Source organism: Cryptotermes secundus, unplaced genomic scaffold, assembly GCF_002891405.2.
Source record: "Cryptotermes secundus unplaced genomic scaffold, Csec_1.0 scaffold971, whole genome shotgun sequence".
NCBI classification, from domain to species: domain Eukaryota; kingdom Metazoa; phylum Arthropoda; class Insecta; order Blattodea; family Kalotermitidae; genus Cryptotermes; species Cryptotermes secundus.
The window spans coordinates 1037464-1049487 of NW_019727793.1; the positions used below are offsets into that span (position 1 = coordinate 1037464).

At 41.4% G+C, this 12024-nt stretch overlaps 1 long non-coding RNA gene across 4 annotated transcripts in view; it reads right to left on the reverse strand.

The window, feature by feature from the left end:
• Positions 1 to 12024, reverse strand: part of LOC111865038 — a 425443-nt gene that overhangs the window by 87160 nt on the left and 326259 nt on the right. The gene's annotated exons all lie outside the window — the stretch shown is intronic.

The following is a 12024-nucleotide window of genomic DNA, read 5'->3' on the forward strand; positions in this document are numbered from 1 at the left end:
CCGCCTCGAGGCTATATAATGAGAATCCTAGGCAAGCTGAAAGAACAATCGAGGAAGTCTCTTGAGAAGGCAATCGAAGATGATTGAAAAAAGATGGCAACGAGTTAGCTGAGTTGCAAGAATGCGGCTGTGAAAAGAAGAGAGCTTATCTGTGAGGCTGGTATGATTACCGTATTGAAATCCGTTGGCAGGATACGACAAGTGACAACTGAGAAACCTAGTGTGTGTGTGTGTGTGTGTGTGTGTGTGCAACGTTGAACTGTAAACTGTGTAAATCAGCGAGATTCCTGTATTAATTGTAGTTGCGAGCTTAGTGCAAAAGTGCAACAAATCCGATCATCCAATACAAACCCCGTCTTATAGTCACCCTTACAAGAGATAATATCTTTCAAGCACAGGTGTCACCTTCGGTAACGACATTACATTGGAGTACGACATAACACGTGTGCTATTGTACCCTTATCGAAGGGGAAAATGCAGACACAGGCGAGAGGGCTTAGAAGTCGAGAGAACTGCGGTAACGCCAGGAAAGTACGTAGTATGTACGATATGGAGTACTCAGTGCAGTAAGTGAGATGTGACGCCGTGTAGTTTGATAGATATGTGCCAAAGTTTCGGAGGAAGCTGCTAGACAGTACCACCATTTTCGTCCTAAACGTTGGCACGTGGCAATTAAACTACACGACGTCACAGCCCAAGAAACGGAACAGTAATAGCTGGTGTATGAAAACTGAAGAGGATTAAGAAAAATAATTTTTAAATCCAGTATCACAGAACTCTGGACCGCCTGTGGTCTAGTGTTCAGAGTTCCTGGCTATAGATCCAGAGGTCCCGGGTTCGATTCCCGGCGCTACCAAATTTTCTGAGGAGTAGTGGTTCTAGAACTTCTGCAAATATAATTAGAATGATCAAGTCAAGGATGATGAGGTGGGCAGGGCATGTAGCACGAATGGGGGAGAAGAGGCCTGCATATAGGATATCGGTGGGATATCCAGAAGGAAAGACACCACTGGGAAGACGAAGGCATAGGTGGGTGGACAATATTAAAATGGATCTTAGAGAGGTAGGATGGGATGGTATGGATTGGATAGATCTGGCTCAGGATATGGACCAGTGGAGGGCTCTTGTGAACACTGTAATGAACCTTCGGATTCCATAAAATGCTGGCAAATTCTTGAGTAGCTGCAGAACTGGGAAGACAAAGGTGTAGGTGGGTGGACAATAATAAAATGGTTCTTAGAGAGATAGGATGGGACAATGTGGATTGGATTGAGCTGACACAGGATAGGGACCAGTGGAGAGCTCTTGTGAACACTGTAATGAACCTTCGGATTCCATAAATTGATGGCAAATTCTTGAGTAGCTGCAGAATTGGATTCTCCTCAAGAAGAGCTCAGCTCCATAAGTAAGTAAGTAAATAAGTAAGTAAGTAAGTAAGTAAGTAAGTCTAGAACGGGGTCCACTCAGCCTCGTGAGGATAACTGAGGAGCTACTTGAATGGAAAAGTAGCGGCTCCGGTCTAGAAAACCGAGATTAACAACCGTGCGCATCCGTCGCCCTGCCCACGTGACAACCTCTATCGGCAATAGTTGGCACTAACTTCGCCGACAAGCGACGGTCGTTCGGTCGGTATAGTTCGCTTGCAGACTAAAAGCCAAGGAGTTTGTTTGGTTTATCATAGACGCCCGTGTGGACGCGGGTTATAATACCTCGACCGCAGTAGCCCTGAGAGTATGACAAAGGCACTTAGTATCTGGGGCTTAACTGGCTCACCCTGTCCCTGGGGGATATAAATACATGGAAGTGAAAACAGAATGGTCTAACCTTCTAAGGAAGGTGACGGCTTGAAACGAGTTGTTTGGTGAGTGATGTTTATGACGATGGTGATGACGTAACACAACTGAGCGCTATGGGTAACGTGAAAGCCGGAATCCTGTATATGTATTAGCAAAAGCAGAATGTACTTTTATTTGTCCCAGGTTTATTTACAGACTTTTGCAATTTCTCAGATTATATAACATCGCATGATTGGATGAGTGAATAATGGATTGAAAAGAATGTGAACAGTAAAAGTATTCCCTAATTTGATATATTATTACAGTAAGTGAAACAACGAACCATCTCAGTAGCGAGGAGGCCGCGCCATAGCTCAAGCGGTTAGTCGCTGGCTTCCCATCGCGGCGGCCCGGGTTCGATCTCGGGTCTGGTCAAGTGGGATTTGTGGTGGACAAAGTGGCGCTGGGAAGGGTTTTCTCCGAGTACTTCGGTTTCCCCTGCCAATCTTCATTCTACCAAATTCTCCATCATCATATTCACCTGGGGCAGGTACAATAGGTCAATCAGTGACCGCCGTGATGAGTGCTCCCAGTTTGGACTCCGCCCCCACTAAGCGAATTAAAAAAAAATGTAACGAGAACAGGAGCAGGACCAAGGTTTGAATCCGTGACCTCTGGAATACGATACGGGTACTACCCACATGTTTGAGTGCAATAGGTTTTTTTTTGTCTTCTTCAATTTTATTACCAACGCAGTTCAGTTAAACCCGAAAGGGAACCTCATGCATGATCCACATTTTCCTGATCTCGGCACTAGTTTGAGGTGAATTGTCAGCTTAACGCCCCGGCCGGCTTACCTCTGGCATACAGCTCCCGATACTCATTGGATAGGAGTCTGGGTGGGTCCCAGAGTCTGTTCGGACGACGTAGAGAAGAAAATATTCTTGACCCTACCGGGACTCGAACTCCTACCTTTGGAGGTCCAGCCCACAGCTAGTCGCTATACCGACTACTACGTTTTCATGGAATCGTGCTTAAAAAGTTAGGCGCAGGGCCAATTTTATTTATTTATACCTCGTGTATGAAATGCCGCTTGTGGACTAAAACCATGGAGTTTGTTTTGTATGAAAACGTGAAAACTTCAAGAAGTAGAAATCTGAGGGGAAAACGCACACACTCTTCAGAGGGTTTGGATGAAGTTCCCCACTGTAGGGATTTTAGAGGAGAATTAATTTTAAGTAATAAAAAGAAAAAGAAAAGCTGTCACTGTAACAGGCCGTGGAGGCTCTTAGGGGTGTGAGGGGAATCTTGATGGTACTCATTTCTGTTAGAGACTGAGTCGACCTTAGGGCCATATTGCGGCTGGAAGGATTAGGTAAACTGAAAAAAATTCAATGGCCTAATCGAGAATCGAACCGGCGGCCTTCCGGCTTGTAGCATAGTGCCTCAATGAACTACGCTACCTCGTGCAATTTTAGGTAGTACCATAATTAATTAACAAATTAACTACTCAACCACAAAACGAAATAACTAACAGCATTGACCAGAGTTCTTGAGAAGCTGGCAGTCGTTCGGACAGTCAAAGAAATTCGCTGCTATTTAAGATATCAGAAGGTTCATTACCGTATTCACAAAAACCATCCACTGGTTCCTAACCTGAGATAAATTATTGATAAATAATAATTCAATCCAATTTATTTCATTTAATAATAATAAAAATAATAAATCTACTGAACTGGTTGGCAACGGCAAGAGACAAAGGATGTAGTTCAACGAGTTGAACAATGGAACGGCGTGACCAGAAGAATGACCGTGTAAGTACGTTAGTACCACCGGAGATGCTTCCCTCACCCCACGTGTACAAGTATTAATTTATCTCTCACAACACAACAGAAGACAGGACGGTCAGCTGGGGCTTCAAGGTGTTTTTCATGGCTTATTATAAGGTACTTAAGATTATCAAGATATCAGATAGAAACTGTTCTGGCCTCCATCTGCTTTGCTATCAGTCAATATCTGGGTAACAGCAGGGCCGCTACTTAGCCGTGACATCCGGATCACTGATAGACACAACCTGTTCACAAAATATGAAGCCAATGACTCGTCTCATTTAAGCAGCTGTACTAAGTAGATGCTGGGTTCGAAGTTTTGCTGGGCAGCGGTTATACTGAGGTTCTCCTTCATGTTTCTCAGACTTTTTTATTGTTAGTGGGATGGGACTAAGTCCCTTGTACTGCGGCCACTTCTGGCCTATTGTACCAGCCCCTGATGATAGGTGAGGGTGATTGTGGAGCAATTGGTGGAATGAAGATTGGCAGGAGAAACTGAAGTACTCGGAGAAAACCTGCCACAACGTTAGTTTGTCCACCATAAATCCCACTTAACCAGACCTGGGATCGAACCCGGGCCGCCACGGTGGGACGTTCTCAGACTTCAATGGCAAATTTCGACACAGTATCAATAGGTAACATCCACATCCTCTCATATCTCTTCCGAATGCTAAACGATATACTTTACTCAGCTTAGCAAAATTATTACGTTCATAATTTTGAATTTTATTATTTAAATACATGGTTAGAAATAGTTCTATTTTCTGGGGTATAACGCCGTGTACTCCATACGAAGTCAATCGATGTTTAGAAGGAACATGATGACTCCATCTTCAGGATAGAAGAGTAAGCCAAGCAAAAAGCCAGACAGCTGGTTTCTTGCTGGGTTTATCCTTCGGCCCTGAAAATTAAGGCGGCAAATTCCTCCGAAACGTCGGCTAACTTTCAATGTGCTATGCGCCGTTATTTCCCAGAAAATATGAGTACTGATAAACACCACCGTGAGAACTTCAAATCGTAAATATGTTATTGCTTTTATTGAGAGAAGCTTTGATTTTTAATTAGTTTCACACCATTTATTTACTTATTTATTTACTTGAACTGTAATGAAATTTTCTTTACTATTTGCCTATCGCGAACGTCATCATTATTGTGCTTATTAACCCTAGCAGAAATAGTTCTTCTTCTTTACTGGAGCTACAGGTATAACCTTATTTCGCCTTGACCTTCTCAATGGTCCTCCTCTATAAGTACTATGGACGTTCGTAACAGTAAACTTTTCCGGTGTGGGGTCGTGATCCCCAAGCCCAACCCCCAACATGGATAACCTTTCATACATTTCATCTGGCCCCTATCCTTTGGCCTGTCTGGAATGGGTGGCCCTATCACTAGCTTACGCTCCCGCCAGCATAGCTGTCCGAGTCATTAGGGCGCGCAAAACTCCTCAGCAGGAGAAGGCGGTAGTTCTCGAGAGGAAACAACAATATATAGCTGCAGTCTTCAAATTTACAGAAAATGGCGATGCTGTATCTTATCGTTTTGGATGGGAAGAGGCTGTAAGACAAGGAACTGACGTCACATTTGCTCACTTACTTCAAAATTCAACCACGTTAATATAACACGAGCATATCACGACTTCTTACACCGAGATCCTTCAGAATTCTTCTTAAAAGCCATTCTATCATATCTCATTTCAGACTACATAACTCACAGCATTTGGTATGGCGTTATAAAATATCTGAACATTCGAAGAAACTGACTTTTCGTTGCTCCACTATCAAAACTGAACTCTTTTGAGTGAAGACATTTCTAACGAAATTCTGGGAATTTTCAGATGGGGATAAGTTGACTCTCTAGAATCCTTATGACAGCAATACACACACACACACACACATATATGAACCGTAAGAGAATATAAAGTTGAATTTTAAAATTTCGAACAGTTAAATATGAGGACTTGCACATGTTTCAATTCCTCTTTAATTTACTCCGAAAATTAACGAGAAATCTTGATCAATTTAGAAGATCAACACGGAAAAATAATTAAAAATGGACCATAAAGAGATGGGATGTGGGGATTGGATTTATCTGGCGAAGAATATCGCGTACTGGCAAGATTTTGTGAACACTCAGATTTCCGTAAGATGTGCAGAATTACTAGATAAGCAACTGTGAGCCTCAGAGGAAGGGCTCTGAGCCATGCAGTGAATTAATGTGTTATTTACACCTAATTTTTCTCGTTGTTCTCCGAATTTCGAAACTTCTTGTATGAGCGCTGTCTTCTTGGCTGCTGGGCCGTATTGATAACAGTGACACTTGCGCGTATGAATTGCTTGTCAGGTATACCGGAAATATTACGCCACCTTGGGTATTAAATAAATAGAAATAAACCCATCCTATAATATTTTCTGATTAATGAGAACAAGAACATTAGAGACCTATGTAAAGGTATAAATGACTTTAAGAAGGGTTACCAACTCGGGTAATGCTTAGTACCATTCAGTCTAGACCCTTTTGTCTTCTCGTCTGCTGCTCCCCCCCCCAAAAAAAGAATATGTAAAACTATAATTTTGCCTGTGGTTGTGTATGAGCGTGAAATATGGTCTCTGACTGAGGGTGTTTTAGAACGGGGTGTTGAGGAGAATATTTGTACAGAAGAGAGATGAAGTGACAGGAGGCTGGAGAAAACTGCATAATGAGGAGCTTCAGAACTTGTACTCTTCTCCAAGTATAATTAGAATGATCAAGTCAAGGAGGATGAGATGGACAGGGCATGTAGTACGAATGGGGTGAAGGGGAATGCATATAGGATAATGGTGGGAGAGGCAGAAATAAAGAGACCGTTAGGAAGAGCAAGAAGTAAAAGGGTGGACAATATTAAAATGGATCTTAGAGAGACAGGAGGGGACGGTATGGATTTGATTGTTCTGGCTCAGGATAGGGACGCGTGGATAGCGCTTGTGAACACGGTAATGAACCTTCGGGTTATTTAAACAACCCCCTTCTCTTACATTAGTATCATATTCCTCGCGTACAATATTTGTTTCTTTCACTGCCAAAGTTTCAAAGCTACAGACTTTCAAGGTCGTCTAGAATTAAACGAGCACATCTACATAATTATCCCGTAATATGAGTTTAAGGCTGGGGCCACACGTACGCACATAATGCGTCCGTTGTAACGAACGTCGTGACGTCCGTTGTAGAAATAAACAAGAGAGGCGAATGCTACGCTTTCTTCTGGCTCCATTGCAGACAAAAAACTACGCACCGCATTCTGCAACTGTGTGGTGTTCTCAGCAACGTCCATCATAAAGTACGTTCGTTACAACGGACGCATTTTGTTCGCTCGTGTGGCCCCAGCCTAAGTCAGATGTTGTCATTTTTGATTTATATGTAGACATTCTTTCTTCCTCGAATGGTTTTCAAATATTTTGTATAACTCTTATGCGATGAAAGGTACAACGAAAGTGCCTGGCGACGTAGCCCTAGAAATATCGACATATCGATGGTACAAAGGTCTTCTTCAAACTTATTTCCCTCGTAAAGGTTACCGATTTAAGCCTCCTCTTCCCGAGCACCAAAGAAACATGGCAGATCATTAACATTACCCATTTCTTATTGACTTTTGGACCAGTATTTAGAAGTATGCCGGTCACGGTAGCCGAGCGGTCTAAGGCATGTACTGTCTTCGCTTGCTCGGAAGCCGGGACCGTGGGTTCGGATCTGTTTCCTGTGAGGTACGAACTGAATTCTTATATATTATTCTTATACACTGCCGGTCACAGTAGCCGAGCGGTCTAAGGCATGCACTGTCTTCGCTCGTTCGGAAGCCGGGATCGTGGGTTCGAATCCCATTCAGGGCATGGATGTTTGTGTGCGTTTTTCTGTGTTTGTCTACAGGTAGAGGCCTTGCGACGAGCTGATCACTCGCCCAAGGAGTCCTACCGTATGTGTAAGATCGAGAAAAACCGAAGTGAACGGAGTTCATGGAGGTAGGCCTAGGCCCACTGGGGCTGTAGTGCCAAGGCAAAAAAAAAAAAAAATGTATACAACCACATCTTCGAAATATAAACGTGTAATTAAAAGTACAATGAAATTAAAATAAAAACCACAAACTGTGTGGAATATATCCCTGCCTGAGAAACTAAAATTTTCTTAACTACTCAGTAAATTTTCAAAATTTTAAAGGAATCAAAGTTTCATTACTGTTTTCATAAAAGCCATCCACTGAACTACATCAGGGCTTGTGGTATATTTTCACACATACTCAAGAGTTTGGTAGACTATTGCTTGCCGACTGCACACGAATGTGCATTAAATAGATTCTGAGCTACCTTCCATGTTCACAAAATGCTTCTTCCACCTTGCATCTTAAAAGCTTCGAACTTTGCCTGGGTAACCGCTTTACTGCAATGATGCCGCCACCCGAAAAATTAGATGTGTTATCGTAATGCAACTCTATCTACCTACCTACCTACCTACCTACATACATACCTACCTAACTACCCATCTAATCTAATCGAATAAAGACAAACTCAATCCTTTCTATCTATCTATCTATCTATCTATCTATCTATCTATCTATCTATCTATCTATCTATCTATCTATCTATCTATCTATCTATCTATCTATCTATCTATCTATCTATCTATCTATCTATCTATCTATCTATCTATCTATCTATCTATCTATCTATCTATCTATCTATCTATCTATCTATCTATCTATCTATCTATCTATCTATCTATCTATCTATCTATCTATCTATCTATCTATCTATCTATCTATCTATCTATCTCTGGCTCTACAGCTCTTTGCTGGATCTTGGACGCTTTCTCACTCCTTAATACTACACACAGTCTGTAAGACTCCTTGTACGGGGGATTAGTCCTTCGCAAGGCCGCTACCTACATACAGAACAACACAAAAGTTGAATAAACGCACATAGACATCCATGACTTGAGTAGTATTTGAACCCACGATCCCAGCGTTCTAGCGATCGAGGGCAGTTCATGCCTTAGACGGAGCGGCCACTGTGATCGGCGTAACTATTACTATATCTTCTAAATAAAATATCTAAAAAGTAGTCTTTTATTAATTTTAAATAAGAGTGTGCTAGAATGTGGGGACTAGTAAATAAATTTACGTGGTTATCTTCTTAATAAACGTCTGAGAAAATCTCCTTATTCCTTTCATCACATTTAGACCTAATCGATTTTCTAAACACGTTGACATTCAAATGCTGAAATTTATATTGAGTTAAATGGTTATGTAGACCGTAGTATTATTCTAAAATATATATATATTAAGAAATACAACATGAAGGCCGTGCCATAGCTCAAGCGGTTAGTCGCTGGCTTCCCACCGCGGCGGTCCGGGTTCGATTCCGCGTCTGGTCAAGTGGGATTTGTGGTGGATAAAGTGGAGCTTGAGTGGGTTTTCTCCTAGTACTTTAGTTTTCCCTACCAATCTTCATTCCACCGAAATTCTCCATCATCATAATCACCTGGGGCATGCTACAATAAGCCAATCAGTGCCGACCGTGCCGAGTGGACCCAGTTGGACTCCACCCCACACTAAGAGAATTAAAAAAAAAGTATAACATGAAACCTTGGATTAGATTCATGTTGCTCAAGGCAGGGGCCAATAGTGGGCTCTTGTGAATACAGTATTGAAAACTCGGGTTTTACAAAATTCGGGTAATCTCTTCAGCACTTCAAAACTGCTGCTTCTCAAGAAGAGCTCTCTTCCACGGAGGCATCTTTAAGATGCCCATATCTATAAGAGTTGGGGTAATCTAAATGCAGGCGTAATGTAGCAGTGCAGTAGTACAGAAATCGGAGAGCAGTGTCGAAATATTTGGTTTATATACGTAACAATTGTTAACGTTAGACGTACAACTCCCGAATTTGATTCAGATTTGAATTAAATTATATCATAAAATGTAGAAAATTCCTTATATGAGCCGTATGCTGGCTGTTTAAATAGATGAAGGGTTTGAGGGTCTCACAACGGTGGTTATGTTCTGGGATATAACGCGGTGTAGTCTGCGTTTCGGAAGAACATGTCGCCTCCATCTTCAGGGTTGAAGAATAAGCCGAGAAAGGCGACATGTTCCTCCAAAATGTCGGCTGATTTTTAATGGAATACACGGTTTCATATCCCCGAAGATAGAGCCATTATTACAATAAATTTTATAGACCTAGCTAACTGATTCCTTTATCGATTTGTCCAATTAAACAAACGTGTCTAACGCCGAGTGGCAGGATGAGTTGTAAATGAGAATAATGAAATATAATCGTAATTATCACTTTTAGTCACTTTTGCGCGTGATAATATTATTTTAAACTAAGAAGAAATTGTAAACAAAATTGAATTAGAGACAGAAGTGCGTAAAACAGGTTTGTCAAGGTCATGTCTAAATTTATTGTTGAGGGCATACCGGTCCTTGATCTTATACCGGGAGCCAGAATTCAGTTCTCGGTTTCGAAGCAGATAATACTGTCTGGTCCTTTCCTTTTTTTTTGTCTAAAATTCTTTTGCCCCTCAGGAAAAATCTAGGGTAGTACAGTATACAGGGCGTTTCACGACTTTAGGGCATAACTGCAGGTGGTGATTTCCTAGGTCTTTGTGATCAAAAAAGATCATAAAACATGTGTCCGATTTTGGACGGTTACGGAGTTATGGCCGTTTTAAACTCAGAATAGAAGGTAACGATTACTGACAATAAACGGAACAAAATAATAAACCAGCACAATACATGATACATTTAAAGTATGAATGTAAACTTCATTAAATTACATTTAATTTGAATTGATTGGTGCTTAAAGCTGATTTTCGAAAATGCCACCGCCGGCCGCAACANGACGCGGTTCACACGAGGGCGTGTACGGGAATGAAAAAACGGTCATAACTCCGTAACCGTCCAAAATCGGACACATGTTTATATGAACTTTTTTGATCACAAAGACCTAGGAAATCACCTCCTGCAGTTATGCCCTAAAGTCGTGAAACACCCTGTATACAAGCGAAAGCGACCATAAAGAACAATTTGTATTCGGTGGTGATCCGTATAATTTCGGCATTCTTCACCGAATTCGTCCGACAGTGGTCGAAAAACAAGAAAACTCTTCAATATTGCAATGTAAGCATATCGCCGTGTTGCTTCTGTGTGTATGAGTGAGAGAGAGATAGAGTGCGAGAGAGAGGGACAGAGAGCAGAACAGCCTTCATGGACATAAGAGCAAATATTTGTCTTCGACAGAAGGCGGCGAATTCCATTACAATTTATAAATAAAGATATTACACCTTTCCATTAATTACACTGGCCAACCAGTGACAAGAGAAACAGAAGGCTCGTCACCGCTGAACTGGAAAGCATTCAGCTCTGTTCACTTCCAACCATCATAAACTCTCACCCTAAGATCCACCTTAATGTAATCCCGTTTGATCTACTTTTTAATCTTACAAGTGAACGTCTCTCAAGTCATTTCCTCAACAGAATTCTGTATATATTGTGACACGACGCCAGAAAGCCGGAATAATGAAGTCAGAATAGACGATTATTACTAGTCAACGGCTTGATAAACATATTGCCGCGGCAATGACTGCGCAAGCAACGATCAGGTAACTTTCGTTGCTATGCAACAGCGCTGTAAACAGGCCTTCCTAACAACAGAGAGGCTGTTTTTTTCTATGTGGTAATTGCAAAGTGGTTATAAAGAAGATTTCAGTTGAGAAGATTCGAGTTAAGTTTCGAAACGCCAACCTGCCAGGATATGAACTTGGGAACAGAGGAATTGAACTGAGTCCAGTCTTCGGAATTGGCAGTTTTAGAATAATGACAAAATAAAGAAATTAAACCGTGGAAAGAAGACTTCATGTGTGATTTGAAGTAACAGTGAAACTGTGGTAAATCCGTTGCCAGGATACGGTTAGTGAAGGCTCAGAACCCTAGTGCGTGTGTAACAGTAAACAGGAAAGTGTGTAGATCAGCGGTAGCGCTGTACTGCCTGTAGTCCTGAATTGTGTGAATAAGTGGTCAATAAAGCCATTCATTCAATATACAACCCGTCTTATAAGTCACTCACACCCTTAACATGTTACGACATTCCTTGTCGTCTCATCCTAGCATCATTCCCCGCTCATCTTAGGTCTCATGGCTTCATTACCATAATACTGGGAGCCGCTATGAAACCAAGAATATCCTCATTGTGTTGTAAGATGCTTCAAACAGCCCATATCTACAAAAATTGTATCTTCTTCTCTTATATAAAATATTATGGAAAGCAGAAGAGGTAATAAAATTTTGAAGTAGAAAATAAGCGCGTCCAGATTTCATTTTTCTCTTAATTTCACCATGAATCTAACTTCAGTCATTGCTCTTACTTACTTACTTACTTACTTACTCATGGAGCTG